The sequence below is a fragment of the Columba livia genome, chromosome 1, assembly GCF_036013475.1.
Source record: "Columba livia isolate bColLiv1 breed racing homer chromosome 1, bColLiv1.pat.W.v2, whole genome shotgun sequence".
NCBI classification, from domain to species: Eukaryota; Metazoa; Chordata; class Aves; order Columbiformes; family Columbidae; genus Columba; species Columba livia.
In genome coordinates, this window is record NC_088602.1 from 33,220,753 (window position 1) to 33,242,848 (window position 22,096).

The 22,096-nt window shown below is 40.1% G+C and overlaps 1 protein-coding gene across 11 annotated transcripts in view; it reads left to right on the forward strand.

Annotated features, from left to right (window-relative positions):
* ENOX1 (ecto-NOX disulfide-thiol exchanger 1) overlaps window positions 1-22,096 on the forward strand; it is a 362,839-nt gene that overhangs the window by 56,488 nt on the left and 284,255 nt on the right. For all 11 annotated transcript variants that reach the window (XR_010470814.1, XM_065054489.1, XM_065054480.1 and 8 more), the window contains exon 2: window positions 17,603-17,676. The gene's annotated coding sequence lies outside the window, so the exon portion shown is untranslated. The remainder of the gene's footprint in view (window positions 1-17,602; window positions 17,677-22,096) is intronic.

A 22,096-nucleotide genomic window follows, 5' to 3' on the forward strand; every position in this document is an offset into this window, starting at 1 on the left:
CACTTTTGGTGAGTAGATACCTGAGAAGGGATGTCAAGAGCCCAGCATGTATTCTGTTGTGAAAGGTGGAGCCTCATCTTTTAGAGAGGAGTTTTCTATAGGAAATTAAGGTGTCCATCCCACTATTTCTAGAGCAATGCTGCACCTGTTTACTCATCACTAATAAGACTTCTCTATTTAATGTTCTCTGGGGTATGTGTTTCTCCCTTGATCCACTTGAAGCACTTTCTCATGGTTAATGATCTGAATTTGCCAAGCGTGCTGACTCATTTCAGTGCTGTTTTTCATTATGTACGCTATTAATGGGTCACTGCTCAGAAGCTGCAAAATCTGTTTCAGGCTAATAGCAAGGTGCACAAGTGCCTCTCCATGGTATATTTGCTACCTGTGCACACGTGTTCCAGCTTGATAGTTGGTAGAAAATCCCATGGCAATATGGGATGCAGCATCTATGCCATTAGCATTCAGTTCCTAATCAGCCTTTCATTAACACATGCAACACTTCGCCTTTTCTAGGATTTTCACACAATGTGACTTAAGGAAGGTGAGAGGAAACAGGCTAATGTGGAGGGGAAGGCGTTGTTAAGTAAGGAAATAATATTCTTCCCAGCAGAAACAACGTTCTTGCAGTAGAGGAGGTAATAATGCAGAATTAGGAACAGTCTTGGAGCTGCATGTGAAAATCTGGCTCTCTAGCATAGAGTATTATCCCTGAAGGTCAGTAACAAGGCTGTGGAGGAATCAGAATTTATGAAGACAATGCAGAAGATAAGTAGTTGGACACAGGAAAGCCTTGGAGAAAATATGGAGGAGGTTATTTCAGGTCCCAAGTTTTGACTACTCAAAATGACATTGTTACAGCAGACAGTAATTACTATGGGAGCAGATCCTCCTGTTGCCTTTTCTCTGTTACACTCAGAAAATGTCCTTTTGCTTACAGACAGTTGTCTTCACATGCACACAGAGATTTTCAGTGTTTTCTTCAGTGTACAGACAAATTGTTTGAGAATGGATGAATGAAAATCACAGATGGCTCCAAGCTTGGATTTTATTTCTGAACTTCACCGATTTTCCAGGAGGAGAAGGGAGAATCATATTTCTGGGTTGTGGCAGAACTTCTAGAAGAAAACGATACAAGGTTATTTTCTTTTTTGTACCTTGTTTCTATGGCTAAAAGCCATTTTCAATCTTTTTTTTTTTTTTTTTTCTCTAAATGATATCTGAAAATCCTTTTGAGAACCAAACTTGAGAGCAAAGAAATAAAAAGAAATCCCAAAATAACCCACTGTTCACACCTCATTCATTTTGAAGAAGGGTCTAAGTTAGGCTTCTCCTAACTAGGACAGTCCTAGTAGGAGCTTTCATGTGTGCAAAGATTCACACCTCAATGGGTGGAGCTGAAGATCTTGGTTGTCAATGCCTTTTCTTACCAGGGAGAAAAGGGAAAAGACAATCCTTGGATATACTTGCACAGGAAAGAAGCACTACAAATAATGTGGGTGCTGAGGTCTGAAAAAAAGTCTTTTCAGCATAAAGCAGTGCAGAGACAGTTTTTCAGCAAGGAAAAAGGGACACTGAAGGATTCTTTGTGTTGCAGTATTTATTATGTAAGAGGTATTTGCATGGTAAAGAGAGAATGCAGATTTTATTCAGAATAAAGAGAACAGGATGAATGATGTTAATGAAAAGCTGATTGATGGAAGCAGGAGTTTGTCTACCATGCCACTCATATTTTCTGAACCCCAGCAATCATTTCATGAACATCTAAGTGAAATGATGAGTAGATTAATCCTTTGGCATGTTGAATTTGTGTAGGGAGTCTGCTGTGCCAAGCTGGAGGTGGGATGAATCCAGATCTGATCCCACAGATGTTAGTTGGGTGCCTGTTCTCCTCATGCAGCTGAGGGAGCATCTTCAGCAAGTGATTCAGCCCAGCTATGTTTTGCATTGTATTTTGGCATCACCTATCTCTCTCCACATTGTATGAAACTGTGATATAGTGACAGCTTGGATTTACTCTATCCATTCCTAGGTCCTTAACCAGTCATCTCAGTCAGGAGTCCAGTTGCCATAAGCTCCTAATTTTACTCCATTGAACACAGGGGGGAACCTAGACAAGGGGTTGGTGGTAGTTTAGGCGCCTCTCTATTTCTCGTGAAATACAGGAAAACTCACGATTAATCTACGGTTCTCTTGACAACTGGGGTTGTTCTGTTTATTTTAGTTCTTGTTCTGAGAATAAGACTGCCTGAATGGCTGTGTTAATAAATCTGATCCCAAGTAGCGACATGTGTTTTGCAGACTTTTTTTTTGTTATCTGATCCAGCTTCTCCACATCCTCTTTTTGTGACTAAGTCAAACCCACAGTCTGCTGAGTGTCTGCCAGGATAAGAACCCACCTGCCAGACTTGATGCTATTAATCATTTCCCTATTTTTTTTTACTTCAGCTATCATCTTTAAACATCATCTAGCAGGTTCTACAACAGGCTCTAACAAGAGCTTCTTCAGTAGATTGAGTGTCCTGATTTCTCTTTGACATCTACTACCGTTGAGTCGGTGGCCATAATTGGTAGGAGAGAGCATCCCAAGACGTTCTCTATGGCATTGCCATTGAGATGTCTTTCAGCCCCTTTTGTAGCACATACATATTTCTAATAAGAATTTAACTCTGCAGGAATCTGGGACTTGTAAACCATGCATTCAGAATGACACCTTGAATGCAGGGGCTGTGAAAAGTCAAGATTACGTGCTCTCACTTGAAGCATAGCAGTCAAGCCGACAGCGTAGAGATTGACTCATGATACAGTATTATCAATTAACCACCTGTCTGGGATTTTCTGTGCCTCAAAGAGGTAATGACTGGCTGGCTGCTGCTTTCTAGGTAGTCTCTCATAATACAGTCCTGTGTCCTCCGTCTTAGGTAAAAACTAATGCTTGACATTGCAAACGATTTGTGTTTGTTCTCATTATGTGATGCGTGTCTGTGAGATGAGTCAGCCGCACAACTCATCACGACCAAGACAGCTGAAATTATGCCATGCTACAGAAGATACTGACTTAGTCACTATTATTGTTTTCTCTAATATATGGGAAGTCAACCATATGTTAATTATTTTTCTTCAGAACAGCCCCATTAAAATTTAAAAAGGTGTTATTAGTGGCTAGAAAATCTCTTTCAGTCATGTGAAAACACTGTGTAAACAGCAGACCTCATGATCCTGTGCTTGGAATGTATATCCTTCAAAAGCTGGTGTGCCAGAGTCTGCCCTTTTTTCCTAAGTGAAAGATGGGAGTCTTTAGTCCTCCATATATATGATTAGTCTTAATTAGTTACATGTGTTTTACATGTATCATAGTTTGTGGACAACCGGTTTTCCTTTACCTGAACACACAGAGGAATCTATTGTGGGAAGACTGTGATATGATATCTTAAGATTGCAGTGGGGATGGTGATTAAAGGACCTAGGCCTTTGCTCTTAATAAAGTTGTGTGACATGTACCTCAAAATCTCCATTTTCTGCATCACAAAATCTGTACAATGCTTTCGATATTTAGTCCTCTTTGTTTCAGGGAGGCATAAGCTGAAAAATCCAACCCACCTAATATCTAAAGGAAAACTGGGAAGATATTTTTCTTCTAAATGTTGAATGGCTTCATGTGCAGAAAGGGAGCATTATCTAACTGATTGGGATAATTTTGAAATATGATATGCCTGCACTGCATGAATAAATTTGACAATTTGGGGCTTAATTGGGTAATGCAATTGCACTCACAGACACTTCAATATTGTGGCAACAATTAATGCATGTAAACTTACTGAATTTTTGTGTGTAGTTATAGTATTTAAGAATCTCATTTGTAATGAATTAGTCTCATTTTCTTCTAATTCAGAATGCCAAACATATTTTGATATCTTTTTGTAAGTGTTTCTAGTTTTAAGAAGCCTTGTAATTTGCTGAGCATAGTGTTACGCAGTGGAAAGGGAGGCTAAAAGCATTTCAGCTTTGCAAGGATCTGTCCTTAGCCCCTAAAAACTCTTGTGACACACTGGAGAAATACAGTCATACTTTTTAAAGATTTTAATGTCCTTCTACTCCCTTTTGTCCCCCTCTTCCCCCAAACTCAAAACCCTTCAAAGAAAAACTTGCAAGAAATCCTCAGCACAGTAGCTTAAAATGTGCATCTCAAAGCAAAACAAGAGAGATGCCAATGATAGCACACTAAGTTTAAAAGTCAAGACTCAGACTCCCAAATAAGGAGATTTTTAGAGTAAGGAAAATGTTATTTCCAATCTTAATGCATTTTAATTTCCCATGACTTCTCTCACTGTGCATATGAGGGGGTAGGAAATAATCTGATGTTGAAAAGTGCACCTTTAGTTCACAGCCTCCTCTGCTTTCTCTAGCTGAGACTGTTTCTTTTTGCTTTTCCTAAAAGCAGGACAACTGCTCCACGCCTGTCACTGTCCTGCTTCTTCCTTCTTATTTTACCACGTGGTGCCCTGGAGTCCTTGCTGCCATGCGACTATTAAATGCTATGGTATAAAATCCAAAACTTCAAAATGTTTTTCCCAGCTTTCAAGTTATTCATTTCAGTTGAATAAAAATGTATAATTTTTTGCAGTCTCTTTCCATTTTCCATTATCTTTTCAATAATAATCTGAGCTTGTGGCAGGACTTCAGGTCAGGCAGTTTTGTTTTCCTAAAAGTGAGCACACTGAATCAATGACCCCAAAAGCTTCTGGTTCCTAATGCTGTGTTACAGTGCATGACATGAAACTAGAGCCAAATTCTGCTTAATAGAGAAAACTGTGGCCTTTTATGAGAGACAGCCTGAAATAAAGGGAATAAAATCAAGTCTGCCCCTGCCCCGCAGATGGTTGCCTTGGGATAGTGTTTTCCTTTGGTCACTCTTTCCAGCCTGCAGCTCTCAAGTTTAACTACAGATGCTTTGAAATCCTCACTGGAAGATCTCCATGAGCAAAGTCCCTTTCTTTCTGTCACCTCTGGAGACTTACTGGGAGTTTACTCTGCACCCGTCTCTACAGGAATGGCAACTCTCTCCCTCTCCTACTCATCCTTAAGAAACTCCCTGTGTCTGAACATGCTCCATCATTAAATCATCCCTCTCTCCAGATATTTCCATGTAGGTGCAGAAACCTGCAGCAGGAAATTACGTAGCCTTCATGGCTGCTGCCAGACCACGTCTCCTAACAGAGCAAAGCAAAACTGGACAAAAAATTCAAGTAGTTACTCTGCTGTAAAGCTATGAAAGGTATTTTCATGTCATAGTGTCTTTGCTATGTTGACAGTCCTGCTAACTGCTGGAAAAAGCCATCCTTCAAGCTGAGCTTTATGAAGTCATCACATCTGTTTGTTTTCCAAGGGTTGATTCTCACCCACTTAGTTAAAACAGAAATACAGTATTTCTTCTCAGTTTTTTCATAATTATTTCAACATTGTGAATCAGTGAAATATTGTAGCAAGGTTAGCTTTAGGTTAAAATATCCTCATTAAAAATAGCTGTCTGAATGAAGTATAATAAAACCAGTTTCCTAGTAATAATTTCCTAAAAATATTTTTAAAAAATTCCTTCCACTTCTTCCTTGATTTGTCCCTTTGTGTGGGGCTCAGAAAACGCTTTAATCAGCTTTTCCATTCCTATGTCTCATACCCAAGTCTTGGTATTTTTTAATTTTTCTTTGCTTAAACATCAAGGAAAATGGAAGCCCAAAGGCTACAGCAGAGACTTTGTTGCCAGCTTTGTGTCCAGACCTCTGCCCAGGTTGCCCAGAAAACTGCAGGATAAAAGGAGCTTCTCACATCTTTAGGGCTTTCTGGTCAGCAGGATCTTCTGCCTCATGGTCATTTTGGAGGTGATGAAATACTGCTTTATGTGGGCTCCTTCCCCATCTCCTCCTTTTTCTACCCCCCTGCCTGCTGCCCCCCCCATATACCTGCACCCCTGTGGTCCATAGACCCTCCTCTTTGTCCCCAGGACCGTCCTACTGGTTACCTTCCATCTTTCATCATCTCAGACTGCTCTTTGAACACTGTCCTGCAGCAGTGTATGTCCAAAACCTTTGAACTGTAACGTGGGAGCCAGTTTTCCTCTCGACATGCGTTCAGACCAATTAAAGGTGGTAGGATGCTTCTACTAAGGAAACCTCAGTTTCAGATGCTGGTAGACTGCAGGGACACAGCTGCCACTTTATTGCCTTAACTCATCGCCTGGAGTGGGAAAAAGCAGCTGTATCAATTAAAGGGTAATTCATGTTTTATGTCTCTTATTAGATTAAGACAAGAGAGAAGGAAAGATCTCAGATGTATAAGCATTTAGAAGGATTGCAGGTGTTAAGATTCTAACATTTGCTTTCTCTTAACTCTGATAAAGGAAAGAAGGTAAGAAAATAGCAACTTGAGTTCTGATTTGGAAAGTTTGTTGGAGAAGGGGAAAAAATCAAGGAGAAATTATATTAATAATTCAGTCAGTCATGTAAGCTATGAGCTGTTGATCACTGTTTTATTATGCAGTCATAGATTTCCATTAATATTCCTTCTTTTGAAAAACAGAAATCCTGTCTCTGCTGTTGTATGCTTAATTGAGCACTTGAGGCAAAAAAAACACCCACACCAAGAATAAAACCCAAACAAAACAACAACAGCAAACCAGCCAAAAAACCCTATGGCATTTGGATCTGTTCTTCAGGTGATGATGTTATTGAAACATTTTTTTTTTTAGAAAACTTGTCTCTTGTTATACACCCTCAGTATGTTCTCTGAACTCTCAGACCTCTCCATGAAGTGGGTAGAAGAGGTTTAGGCTGCATTACAGACTGACTGCTGTGGGAAATGTGGAGTTGCAATGGGTTGTAGAAATCTAGTATTACACTTTAAAGCTCTTTCTTCAGAAAATATTATATATATATGTATTGTTAAGACCATCTAATATTCCCTAGAGAGGAAAACCAAATCCACAATTCAATTGAATAGTCATTCTTTAAGAAGACTTCTGTTGTTCACGGCTTAAATGTGACAGAAAACAGAGAATATAGTAACACAGACTGTCAGCAAGATTTTTTAGCTATAAAACGTCAAAGCCTCTTCAAAATTGAAGAGTAAACTGTTGCACAGCTTTAAAAATGAGTATCATAACTTTAGGAAAACATTGTTACCCTACTCCTTGTAGATTAACATGTGCAAAGATTATTTCAGCAGATATATGTGCCTACAGGCTATTTATTTTTTGTGTTTTGTTTGATACCACTTGGCATTTGAGATCAAGAAAGCTTAAACCAATTATGAGTAGCTGGTGCAGCAAAAATAATGATTGATACATTTATAACACAGGGTCGATTCCTCTGGTAATGTTATTTTATTAAGGAGTGGAGCAAAGGGGAGAAGGGGACATCAGGCATACGACTTTTTAGCACTGAATTAACACAGTGCTCTCACCATGTGCAGATGTTTCCTCCCCCAGTGCAAGACACACTGATTGCAGCATGCAGACCTCGGAGAAGAGACGACTGCGTGGTTGTTGCTAAGCCTATTTCCCTCTTCCCTTTAGCTTATTGGATTATTTCATACAGTGGAATGATAGGAATTTAAAAATGAAAAAGTACTGTTGAGTCATCTAGTCCATCTTGCTCCTAATGTAGGATTGTTCTCTGCGGATCCTCGTCCAGTTGGCTTTAGAAGTAATTGGACTTCAGCCAATTTCCTCTGGAAGATTATTTTACAATAGAATACACTTCATTATTAGGAATTTTTTTCCTGTCAGCCTAAATTTTACTTTGCTCTGTATAATCACATTACTCTTAGCTATAGTTTCCTGAAAATCCCTATTAAAAAAATCCTTAGTGTGTGCATCCTTCCAGAGCTTGTAGATAATTATCATATTTCTCTTTCAATAGTGGCTTTAGTTAAGCTATACATATTTAGTTATTTTAATATTTTCTCATAAATCGGTCTTCCTAGATAAATGATGACTTTTATTGCTGCTATCATTGAGCCAAATCTCAAATTATTCTATTTAAAATTCAACAAGAAAAGGCTGGACTGAATAAAGAATTACAGATTTTATCATGGTGTCATTGAAAATGCATCCTTTGAACCCTGTTTGTGACTTCAGATCCATCTGAATGACAGCTCTCCTCAGGCAGGCTTCAGCAGTAAGATTTCTCTCAACTACCTCGAGGTTGCTTTTATGATCACTGGACTCTATAGCTGGGTGCAATTCATCTAGGCTGTTTTAGATATCTGCATTAGGACTAGAGGAGCTGAGCCCTAGAAGCACCTATTTCTCTCCCTAAATTAAGGGTAGCCCAAGGTGATAAGCTCAGATATTGACATCTGCAGCTGGTGACACAAATCCTCCCCAGGTGCTGAAGTCAAGATCAATACAGAGCAGCTGTGCTGGAGGGCCGCCTGTTTTACAGCGATCAGTCCCTCTGTCCTGAACCTTGGACCTTCTTGGGTCTTTAAAGGTAGCATCTGTGCATGTTCAGGCCTTATGGTTGAAGTGAGAAGTCTCAGTGTTCTTCACGGCTGGCAATGCCACCACAGCTGGGAGACAGCAGTGAGATGCTTTGCCACTCAGAGAGACCTGATGCATTATGTGTGCTGAGACCTTTCCTAACATATATGAATGGCACCGAATTCAACACAGGAGTGTGGTAGTTACATTGAAAAAATGAGAGAGCAGATAAAATTGCCTTTTTGCATAGACACAGAATCATAGATGATCTTAAGTTGGAAGGGACCTCTAAAGATCATTGAATCCAACTCCCTGCTCCTCATAGCACTACCTAAAAGTAACCTATATGACTAAGATCATCGTCCAGATGCTCCTTGAGCTCTGACAGGCTGGTGCCATGATGACTTCCCTGGTAAGCCTGTTCCAGTGACTGACCACCCTCTCAGTGAAGAAGCTTTTCCTAATGTCCAGTCTGACCTGAAGCAGGTGCAGCATTTACTTAGAGAGTAGGACATCTAGGTGACAGATATGTTTGGTTTCAGGCCTCTTTGGAGTGGGGAAAGCCTATGGTCAATATCTTTCACTTTGCAAGGCCTCTAAAAGGATGGCTCTTATATGGCAGATCCATGCTTCTCTCTTCTCCTCATTAGAGGTATTTGTTCTCTACTGACAGCTTGGTGCTCCAAATCTCAACTACAGCCCTAGACAGATGACTACTCAGATGCAATTCTTGCCTCTCGGTTAACTATAGGTTATAGTTTGCTCTCCACACTGGCATTATTCCCAGTTCATACTGGAGTAACTAGGAAAAGAAATTAGTGTCTGCCTTTTGTTCATTAGTAAAAAAATTAGTCAAATATGTTTTCCCAGAGGATGGTTCCCTTCTATCTGACAAAGTATACTAAGCCTCCATTCCCTATAATTTATATGTAATATTCAGGAAGAAACTGTTTTAAGGACTTTTGGAGGGCAACAAGGAAGGGAGGAGACCTGTTGAAATTGGAGGATAATAACAGCACGAGATAATATGTTCATTGGTTAGTCCTGAAGGAATTTAGACTGAAAATTAAAAGAAATTTTTCAAACATCCCAAGAGATGAAATTCTGGAATAATAACTCTAAATATGCTAGTCAAGTAGAAAATCAAAATAATTTGAGGACAGAATTTGGTAAATTTAGGAAAGGTTTTGTGAGAATGCATAGGAGCATTTAGAGAGGTTAAAAAAATATATATATAATTAAATATGCAGTATGAAGTTATAGTGTTAATAAAGGATCTAGAAAGGAGACTGACTGCTGCTCATGTGTTTGCATTATCACCTGTTTTTACTTTTAATCCAGTGGTTGGTGAATGCTGCTGTTTGCTAACAGATGCCAGAGGTCCCAGTCTGAGGTCAGTGTAGGAAATTCCTTGTTTTTGCCAGACCTTTGGGGTTGGGGACATCAGCTGCCTTCCAAAAAAAAAAAAAATCGGGACACTGGTCTCGGTCTTTTGTTGGTGGTGTTAGGAAAGGATTGAGCAGTGTGAGCATGTCTCTGTGGAATGGATCCTGTGTGGTCCTCCTGGAGAAAAGCAAGATCAGAAAACTAGACAACACAGTTTGTCCTTCAGATTAGTATCTTCCTTCAATGCTACAGCTCAACACTGTACCCAGACTTTTTGCAGCTGAAGTCTGTGCTGAAAGCTTGCCAGGCAACAGGGTTCTGCTCCTAATTCACGGTAACTGGAACAAAACGCAGCCATCCTCATCATTCATACAGACATGCAATCCTCGGAGACTACAGGCCTACCACAGCGTGCAATGCTTCATCTTGATGCTGGCAGACAGAGTATAGGGTTGTCTGTTGGGACAGTTAACTTTGAAGCATCATTGTACTGGAGATGAGAAGGACTTGGAGGAATGTGTTTTGGGCAGGTATTTTTAGCTACCTTTCCTTAAAACTGCTCTGCCTTCCTAATGTTGTTCTATCATCACCATGGTGAACTAAATCTGCCACTGTCTGCTAACAGTCCTTATCTTGATAAGCTATTCCTCATTATTTCTGACTTTTTGTAGAATGACATCTTGGTGCCTCTCTTCCACTTTTAGCTGGAGGCACGACTGACTGCTTAGAAAGGATTCCAAGACTCCTCTTGAGTTGTTTGATCCTGCTCCTCTTCACAGCTCCAGCTTCCATATTTTCACCAAGACAAGAGGGAACATTGACCTTTCCTTTCTGTAATATTAAAAATAATGTGAGCAAACAGCTGTGAATTGCAGCTGGCCCCTGTTAAAATAGATGTCTATGTGAAGCAGGACATCTTGTTTCTTCTATGGATTTTTTGACCCACCTGTGATTTCCAAGGCTGGACTTCACTGGTGGCTAGTTTGGAATGGTTCCTCCTTTTATGTAGGAATGAGGTGTCATAATCTTCAGATATTGTATTGTTTAAGGACCTTCCAGGACAACTGTGTCCTCAATAGGTCTTACTCTTGAAAAGTATGGACTGTATTCAACTTACTGGAACCTCTTTTTACATTCCTTGCGATTATCTGAAACTGGGTTTTCCCAGCAGCTGTCACTGTAGTTAAATGAGGGAAGTGTTAGAGATTTATTGCATCTGTTGCATTCGGCTGCTGACCCAGTCTATTTCATCCCAGTCTGGGATGAAATAGTGCAGCTTAATGCTTCTGCCTTTCTTCTAAAAGAAAAAAAATAAAGTAGGATGTATCTTCTTACAGAGTTTCTATTCCAACCTCTAGACTGTAATGTTGGCAGCACATTTCTGCATATCTCGGACCCTCTGTAGAGATGCAGCAAGGTAGCTTAGGCTCCGCATTGTCAAACCAAAAGCAGTGGCCATGTTGTGCCCCTCTTCCACCTGTGCTGGGGCAGGTAAGGATCCTCGCCCTTCAGAAGTACCCGTCACACTGAAGTTGTTCAACACTTCGTACTTTCACAGCAACATTTTGGGTTGTGAGTCTTTGCACGTTGGATGCTACTTTTCAGACAGACTCTAGAGCAGGGAATCCTTTCTTGCATTTTCCCACAGATTACGGAAAGAGGACATTTTCATCCATTAAAAATTAGCTTTCATTATGTAGAAGAAAAGGTCTGCATTCTTACAAACCTCCTCTTTTATTTTTTTTCTCTCTTTTTTTTTTTTTTTTTATTCAATAGGGAACATGGGTTTGTACAAGTTTGCCAACAAGATTATCAAAGAAATGATTTCACTTTCTAGTCTACTTTAGTGTCAGTTCAGCATAGTCCCAGAACTATTTGCTGTTATTGATTACACTGTGGTCCAGTGTAGGTACTTTGTCCATGATAGCGATGGGTGAATACTGCAATGGGTGGTAGAAGCCTGCGAGCGGGTAGGGACATGGAACTGGGTGGACTGGTTCTGCTTCTCACCTATTTTGTTAAAGCAGCATGCCCTAATTTTAAACACTAGTGTTCCTTCGTGGAAAAACAAAAAAATCCAAACAGGAAAAAACAAAATGGCAAACAACTAAGTAACAGGTTAAAAAAAATATTTTATTGCATTATCACGTAGCACACTCCATTGCACACAGCATGAATGTAATTTTGTCAGTGATGGTTGTGCAGGTTAATATAATTTATTGAAGCTGTTTTATTAGACTGAAACTGAAATCTGTACAGGAGGCTCTTTTTTTTTACCCTGAAATCTATTAGATGTTACATCTTAGGGGAGCTGTAACAAGACTGACTCCCAAGAATAAATCTTTTCCTTCCTATTTCAAGGAAAAGTTAGAATGTTTAACTTTACTTATAATAATTATTATAATTTAATACGGGTTCAGGAGAAGATTATTATTAATTTGCCTTTATTAACTATATCAACTGCAAATCTGTTGGCCTCGATGTACATTCAAAAGGGAAGACATTTTTCTGTACTTGTGGGTTTATGTTAAAATGAACACATTTAAAATAGGGATGGTAATGATGGAACCTGAAAAAGTTACTCTGAGAAATGAGATACAATAAAAAAGGGCTTGGCATGTTCATCTATTCCCAGATTTCAGTCTTTAACTGGATGAGAAGCTGGAGAACCCACCATCTTGCGAAACTGAATTAAAAAAAAAATGTAAAAATGAGAACTGCCTGCTTTGTTATATATTGCTACCTGGCATCTAAAACTGATACAGTGTTAAAGTTATCACCCCTTACTGGTCAGTGACACAAACCCAGTTCTATAAAAATGTTGTAAATACTCACTCTAATGTATACTCATTTGCAGAGAAATAGAAACCTTTTCCACAGTGCCTGACACATACTGAATATTCATTGTTACAGAATGGAAAGGATTTTACAAATTAATGCCTTTAAAATAAGGAGATCGGAATACATTTCTGACATCGAGTTTTGACCTGGACTCTTATTTTACAGTTTAGTTAATTCCCAATGCAAAAGCTGCAGTTCCGTGATGCGGAGGTTTGAGAATCCTGCACTGAGTACTGCCCAACTTAGTCATTTTGCCTAAGGCATTGAGCAAAACTTGTGTCTAGCTTTGATAGCAACAGTAATTACTTCTGTAGTAATGTGAAACATATAATGGATGATGTAAAATAAGAGTTGAAACTGCTTATTTATTAGACTATTGTGCTGTAGAGGGGAAAATTTTCCTTGTATGACTTTTCTAGCATTCGCACCGTGTTCACATCAGGGCTGCTTCTCCCAGCACAGGAACCACTCAAAGTGTTACTTCAAGTTTGTTAGTTGGTGTTCCTTTTGTGGTTCCAGCACAACAGTTGCTTTGATTTCCTAGGAAAACTTGAATTCTGTAGAATGGGGTAGACACCCTCCAGCTGGAGAGCTGTAGACTTAATAAATAGCACGTAAAAGAGTTGGCCAACTGCACCCTGGACCTTGTCCATCACAGACTCCAGAGGAATGTGACTGAAGGGAAGATGAAGAGGCCAGTTTGTGTTCTGTATCTGTAGTTTGTGGATGACTGGAGATGCTGAAGGTGTAAGAAGGGGACTGAAAATTATAAACAATCAGGAACTACTTTTATGTTAGTGCACAGGATGGTCTGGAGACTTTTCTTTCAAAGTCATCACCCAGAGGGTGGTGGAGCACTGGAACAGGCTCCCCAGGGAGGTGTCACGGCCCTAAGCCTGCCAGTGTTCAAGAAACAGTTGGACGATGTCCTCAGACACATGGTGTGAACTGCGGGGTTTGTCATGTGCACGAATAGGAGTTGGAATCGATGATCCTTGTGCATCCCTTCCAACTCAGCACATTCTGTGATTCTATGATTCTAAAGGGTGGGTAGCACATCTGCTGAAAAATGAGTACAGAAACAGGGATATAAGCCATCTCAGCCTCAAGGCATCACTACCTGGACCTAGGCTGCTCTGACAGAAGTTTTCAGAGAAAAAAAGATCTTTAAAAAGAAGTAATCATGGTGCCATACAACGCCGTTTCTCTTCCTCTTCCACACTCACCGAGTCCTAAATAGTAAAGCCGAGATCTAGAAACTCTGCACCTGCTAGTTTCTGAGGCAATTACTGTGCTGTGTTCTTGTGTATGTATTTTTTCCAAGCAAACAATTAAGGAAGTTCTATTTATTTTTCCATCAATTTATAAAGGGCGATTGTGGGTTTTAGTTTCTTAATGCATTATATTTTTTCAAAGTAAGTTTGTGAAAAGAACTTTCAGTTGTAAGGGGAAAGAAGCTCTAGAAAATGTGTGTTTTTTTTCATCAAAAATCATTTTGGCTCATAAGCCATTCTTTCCTTATCTTGATGAAAAGAAAACGATCAGATCTCTAGATCAATAATGTTGAAACCAGCAATAGCAGTGATCATCCCGGATGCATGTTGTTTTCTGATGTGCTTCAGACCTGAGCAGTTCCTCATGCTGTAAATATCAGCCTAACTTAGATGCAGGCTTCAACCTCCCATCAAACAATGGCTAAATGAATGAATAAATAAATAAATAAATACATACATAAATAAAGGGGCTGTTTAAATGCAGCAAGGCTTGGAAATAACATTTTTAAAGAATGCCAGCATGTCAAAACATTGAAGGAAAATATTGAAGTGTGCTTCCAGATTGTCTGTTGCTGGATGCTTTTTCTATTGAATAATCACATCTTCTAGGGTCTAAAGCAGTGGTTTATTGTAAGTAATGCATTGCTGTCATGCTACCAGGTGTAAAAAAAAAAAGAGATTGGAATTATCTGGAGGAAACCAAATCACTTTATTTCCAAGACAAATTAGATTGGTGTATCTTACCATTCTCTATAGATTTCATAAGCACATTACTTGTTGAAGTGGTATCAGGCATTTTATATATTATATCAATTTGCATACGTTCATTAAGCTGTGCTTTGTAAAGCTTTCTGACAGGGGCATTTGATAAATCTTTTCGTGAACGGCATTGTTTCTTTACGCAGAGCAATCTGTTAAATCATGCCTTTGTCCTTCAGTTTGTCAGAATTAGTAAATGAAGCAGATGTTAATAACTGTGGGAGGGTTTGGGGGGTTTTCGGTGTTTGCAGAATATGGGATAACTATGAAGGGCATAATGTGTTTGTAAAAGCGACAGCTGGTGTTATTAAAGATAGACAGTGTACTGCAAGTAGAAACTTTCCTCGGCATCTTTTAGTAACTCTATGAGGTTTTTTGGAACTGTCAGATGGGGAACCTCTTCTAAAATAAACACCACTTCTGTTATGCATAGCAAATCATGTGCTTACACTTAAATACAATTGTTCTTATCTTTGGCTGCAAATGTTCTGTCACAGAGCTATCTCAGCCATGCAATGATTCATACTATTTCTCTATAAATATGTCATAAGAAATTCTCAGGTCAACAATCCCTTGAGACGTGTCTTTGAGCAATAATGTTTCATGCATTACCACATTAGTAAAATCTTTCGAATGCTGCCTTTATGACACAAGTTTTGTTGCACCTGACAGTTCAGCCCCTGGAATCTACTACCCAGCATGAAGGTCACTTGGCTGAAGATGTTACAGCCAAGGAACAGTATGTATTTAGGTGGTCAATGTGCTTCAGCTTACAGGTGGTAACTCCTGGTCAAGGTGTGGTAAAATGAGTGCTTGTAGTCAACTGTAGGGACCTTGCAAATGAAAATAAAACATGTAGTGGTACGAGATGGGGGAGATAAGTAAGAGGGAAAAGCAAAGCAAGGGGCATGAATGTATGTGGAAAAAGTATTATAAGGCTAATTGATGGAGATAGAATTGCAGAAAAAACAGAGGATATTACTGGAGAAAATAAAGGGTAAACTTTGACCATCCACTGATCTTGCAGATTTTTATCAGTATTACCTAGTAAATAGCTCCAGCTTCTATTAGAGGTGATATTTGGCTGATTTTCACATTAACTTTAATGGTATTCTCAGTGTGATTTCTCTACACCTTATTGCCCAAATCTCTTTTTGGGGATTGAGTAGGAGGTGCAAAGGGCAGAGATGTGGTGTAACTTGTGCCTCTGTGATGGAATCTGAGCTTCTGAGCCTGGCTTGTCTGCAGTTGACATCAACAGCAGCAATGATAACATAATGCATAGAATAAATAAAGCTAGAAGTTGTCATTTTTATAGAGATTGCCTGAAAATATGTAGAGAGGACCAGTGAGGGATTTCTGTAGTTGTTGGTCTTGCCCATGAAGGTATGCAGCAGCTACACATCAATGAGCTGTTGCTTTTATAAGAAGAATTGGCAGAATCCTTCATGCAGTTACTGGATAAAAAAATCTGCTGCTTCTGTTTCTCAGAGCGAGCCTCATCTTTCTGTCTGATTATCTTTCAAAAAAAAAAGGAGCAGTGAAATAATTATCCATGCTGATATTTACATTTTATCTCTCTGCTTGAAAATTACTGTCTCATAGAAGGGAACAGAGGAAGTCTAGAACTCCTTTGGTGGGCCAAGCCCTTGGAGAAGGAAATGTGTGCTCTTCAGCTGGAGCACATAGGTGCTCCTGGCCAGGTGACCATTGATGCTTAGTGGGTATAACAAGTTCTATAACTGATTCGTCTGAACTCCGCTGGGGTGATGCGGTTTGCCTACGCTGGGTCCCAGTGGTGCAGCTGCAGACAAAATCTCAGGCAAAATTGTGGGGAAAAGAAGGAGGCAAGGCTTCTTCTAATGTGGAATCTTAACTATTTTTTTAAGAGCTGTGGCCGTCTTGCAGCACTGTGTGAAATAGTCTGTCCTGCTGCAGTATTTAAAGGTGCTAATGGTGCCACAGAAGTACTTAATACAGCATCTACTCATAATGGTGAAGCTGATGTGGTCATCTCAGAAGTCTTTGTCCAGAAGAAAGATTGGACCAAGTGCATTTGGACACATGAACATTTTTTTCCTCTGTTTTCCTACTTTGTGTCTTTCCTTGGTCTTCTGGGCCTGTTTCTTTCTCACAATGCATCCTCCTCCTCTTTTTTTTGCTTTCTTAAGCACATTAGACTTATCAAACACATTATGCTCAGGGTCACTGTCTGAGAATCACCAGGAAAATTTACAGGGACTCTAAGACTATTTGTGATTAGGTGTTGCAAAAACGTACATCTAGAATTTTACATCTGTAGCAGAAATGCCACATTCAGCATATTTAGACAAGAAAGAGGTAATGCACATAATGATATCCTTGATTTTCATGTGGTTACCTTATTCATACCCCTGTCTTGCTACAAACTGAAGGCAGAATATTGCTTAAATATACTTAGGGATACTTATGGTTTCCTTACACATTTATATTTTCTTCTATGCCACTGGCAGTTTCGTATATTCAATATGTTGATTTTGTTCTTTCATGGCAGATAGTTGTAGCAAAATCGCTGTTTGAAGATTTCACGTGTTTTCAGAGTTTTCTACTAATTTGGAACTCATATGTAGAAGTTGTTTAAGAATCTACACAGTATGACACATATATATCTTAAATTTAACAGCCTATACATTATCATACCATTGTTTTGACCACCCACAACACACTTTATGTGATGCACAGCGTTAGAAGGACTAGCTCATAAACTCATTTCCAAACAGTAATTTTGCACAATGTGTTTTATTTTGTTTGTTTGTGTGTTTTCTTTTGTATACTTAAGCCATATGCTTTTAGTGACTTCTAAAAAAATATATTATCTTCTTTTCAGATCTTGGACTCTGAACTTGAAGAAATTCTTGGTTATATGCTTCTTGAAACCTGGAGAATATCTGGAATAAATAGGTATGTGTAATGGATACATTCATGGTTTGTGTTGGATAATTTGGAGTGTGTGCGAATTTTGTTGACAGTTTAAGGCTGAACTTCTTAAGGCTCTTGAAAAATCTCAGCTACCATGAAAGGGTCAGTATGATGGAACTTTGCTGGCTGAATTTTCAGTAGCACATATGGTATTTGTATGGCAGAAATTGGGAATCATGTGATGCTCACAGTTTCTCAGAGAGAAATGTGTAGTCAAACTTACAAATTTAACTTCAGACTGGACAAAAAGGTGAGTCATCATGAGCAAGTAAGAACTTTTGAAGGTAAAATCAGTGGGTCATGAGAAGTAGTTCTACTCTTGATTGCCCCATACTTGAGGCTGTGCTTTAACTGGCTTTTCGTCTGTGTTTCATTTGGTTTTCTTTGCAACTGCTAAAGATATTAAAGATACATATGTGACTAAATACTTGGAAGAAAATGGCCATAAATGTTGAAATCTTGGGTATGTTGAAGTTCCTGGAAATTTGCTTAAGTGTTTCAGTGAAGCTGGTGTCTCACTTGGAACATTTACAGAAAATATTCAGGCAGTTTCAGAAATACGTTCCTGCATATAACGAAGCAATTTTTAGGTGATTTCTTTTTCAACAGTCTGGTCACACTTTATGATGCTTGAAAATAGCAATGGAGAAAGAGAAACAAGATTTAGAAGATTTTATTCTTTCTAAAGAGTTTATAGACCTAGAAAAACTTTTAAGTCTCAACTCTAAAGAGGAAAAGGTTTCTTGAACACACGGATGTAACAATTGAATTTACTTTGATCTATATGAGAAACTTTGAAGAGATTTATAGTGGAGGAGCGGTTGAATGCTTCTTATGAATAAAATCCATGACCAGTTTTTGGTGTAGAGGACCCCTCTACAAAAATAAGTTTTTGCAGTAAGTTGCTTGTTCTGTAAAAGTCAGAATGCAAAATATTTTCATAGTGTGCATCACCTGTAGGTCCAAAGATGTCTCGCAAAAGCTGGAGAATTATTGTCTCCATTTTATGGAGATCCATTTTATGGATCAGGTACCTGCCTGGATCACTTAATGTATGATTGTCCTACTACTGAATCTCCTGAATGTTCAGACCTGAGTCCAAGCCGGCCAGAGGATCCTATGGCTAATGGTGCTTTCAGAGTGTGTGCAGAAGATCTCAGCAGTGTTTCTGATTATTACATTTCCTTGTTATTTTTCAAACCTATTAATGTGGCTTTATTCTCTCCTTTCCATCTATTCCCTCTTTGTGGCACGTTTCTTCAGTCTCATGCATTCTGCTTTGTTTTCTCCTTTGCTCCTTTATTTTGCTTTCCCATGTTTGTTTGGGGTTTTTGGTTAGCTGGTTGGTTTTTGTTTTGTTTTGGTTTTTTTTCCCCTCTTTTTCCTCCTCTTTTTAATTCATATTCAGTCTCTGGAGATCAGCAGCAGTGGCATCTTACACAAGGAGGAGCATCAGAAAAAAAAACATAGCAGAATGAGTTTCCCTTTTACTGCCTCTCTAGAGAGCCTGTTGTAAAAGGCAACTTGCTGTCATTCCTGTAAATTTTCTTTTGCAGCCAGCTCTGCTGGGTGTCCCCTTTGTGCCCTGTGAACATCTGTGTTGCAGCTTGTGTCTGAACCCAACTGGAGAACAAATGTGTGAACCTGCTTCTTATTTTGAGCAGGAAGCTGCTGCTATTAGTAGGGCACGTGGCCTCGGTTCACCTGTGACTCCTAATCCCTGTCTGGGAGCGAACCAGCCGTCTGTCCTCTCCCTTCCCACCACCGGTGCCCTTGTCTGAGGGGCAGCACATTTCCCTGCTTCCCTCGAGACACTGCCCGATGCCTGTCGGTTGTCAGCATTCATTTTCTCCCAGAATTTTTCCCAAGACGACATGCAGAAAGGAAGAAAGCAGTAAGCACTGTAGGACTTTTATGGCGTAGCTTACTCTCTGTTGCTCCTGGAAAATTCTCCCTGCGTGCACACAGTCATGCAGGCACCACCCAGTAGCAATACCCTTTGCACAAGGAAGAAATCTTCAAATTCTGAAGGGATGCTGTAGCAGAAGAGAAAACCCCACTCCCCAGGCTGTGCACTGGATTCCAGGAAAAGGTGACAGTGTTTCTGTGCTGGTTTTAGACACAGCACAAGACAGCTCATTGAGCATAAACCATGAATTTAACCCCAAACAGACTGGCTTTAGGCAACATTTTTTTACTTTAGGAGGGGGAAAGAAAAGTAAAGAAAAAGAAGCATCAGCACTGCCCTGTTTGCAGGAGCACTGTCCCACGTGAGCGTGTTAAACAATGTCAGAAAAGTGTAGGTGACGAGCTGCAATCTTTATGGCATATGTGTGCCTCTGAGAGAAAAATGAAACCTGTTGTGTCAAGTTTGCTTTGGCTTATACTCGAAGGGTTGTTGTGATGAGCCTGGAAGGTGCGGAAACTTCTGTGAAGGATCAGGTGCGATGACAGAGAATGACTGTAACTCTGAGAGGAGGAAGCTGCAGGATTTGAGGTCAGTCTAAATTGGCAGCCATCAGCTGGGGAAGGAGCACAGCTGATTTAGCAAGACTGTGCACCAATTCAAAAACTTCCTTCAGATGTTTAGGTTGGAAGGACTCAGAAAAAGCAAATCTTTTTGACTGACATGAGCTGAAATGGCTACTGGGTAACCTTGTTTTCCTTCCTCTTTCATAAATGATACCTGAGTTTCAGACCTTTCCAAACCAGGTTTGAAAAAGTTGCCCCTTTCTTTCCAAAACTAACTGTCAAGGCAGTCCCAATGCACTGCAGATGTCTCTGTGTGAATCCTCTACAGGCAATGGTCTCCCACGTTTGTTTGTGTATGCACTTGTTACAGAGGGAAGGGTTGCTCTGGCTGATTGTACTACTGGGAGTGGTAACAGCAAAATTTCTAAACAAAAAAATCTGGTCCTCTTTAAATGTTGGTGGACAGATATCTGTCTTCCATCTGTGGCAGCCTGTGTCAAACAGCAGAAGAACTGCAAAGTTTGTGTTCTGAAACCTTGGAGAAGTAACTGGCACTCTCCAACTTATTTTTTTTTTTAAACTACACACAAATCTGAAACATTAAACACGAAAAGTAACGGTAAATTGTGACAAGCAGGCAGACACTGTGAAGTTCTGCTGGAAGGGTTGTGCCTCCTCCACCCAAACAGCAAAGCTCCTGCACAGGGCACAGAGCCCTTCAGTGCTGCTGTATGGGCAATTTTGTGGGTTAATAGCTGGTGGTCGCTCACCAGACAGACAGTCCCCTGGTTGTCCGCTGCATCTGGGTCACTCAAGGTGTTGCATGGCCTGATGTAGCAGGGAGGAAGTTGTCTGGTAGTCTTGCAGATGTGTATGGCTCACAAGACCCCCTTGGAGGTGCAGGGTGGCTGTTTTCCTCTCCTTACAACCAGGAAGTTTGTACACCACAGCAAACAGCGCTGGGTTTGGATGGCTGTTTCCTCAAGCAACTTCTTGCTGGAGCACTTGAACAAGGGAGCTCCATTCAAAGGAGGAGAGAACATGGATGAAACAGCAGTCTCTAACCACTGTGTTCTCTCCTCAGGGCTGTGGCCTGCAGGGAAGAGAGTCAGAGTAGCCTTGCGGCTGCTCCAGCAAAAAGCTGGGGTTGTAACAGCCCTCAGCCAGCCCTGAGCCAGGACTTGCATACAGATGTTTGTCTATTCTTGTTTTTACCTAGGGCTTCACCCACAAAGGGCTGTTGCTCTTGGTGAGCTTGGAGCAACCCCATGGAGCAGTTGGGAAACAAAAAAGGACTATGCACCAGCCAGTCTCGACTGGACAGTAGCAATTTGGTTTGATTAGAAGTGTCTGCTTTTAGCAGTTCCCTGTTCACTTTTTATTTGTTTCCCCATCTAGACACCACATCATATTTAGTAATGTGCATCTCTGCTGTCTTGTCCTTACTATTTATCAAAGTTATGCAAAGAACTTATGTGTTAAAACCTTTCCAATTTCTGAATTGGCTAGCCATTGCCATCATTTGTCTCCCTTTGTCTCCATTTGTCCCACTTTGCAGTGCCAGAAAATGTGTGTTTACAACAGCTGATTACAAGGGTGTCACTTTGGTACCTGGGAACCAACATCTTCTGATTCAAGTGAACGGTCGTGGCTGAGTCATGCTGCTGAACGTGCTGCATGTGACCAAGTAACACAGGGTGTGATTAATTAAGGATGTCAATACTGTGTACAGTACAAAAAAGATATTAAGCTGCTAGAGAGTGTCCAGAAGAGGGCTACGAACTTGGTGAAGGGTTTGGAGAGGAAGCCGTATGAGGAGTGGCTAAAGTCACTTGGTTTGTTCAGCCTGGAGGAGACTGACGGGAGACGTCATGGCAGCTACAGCTTCCTCACAAGGGGAGGAGGAGGGGCAGGCACCAAACTCTTCTCT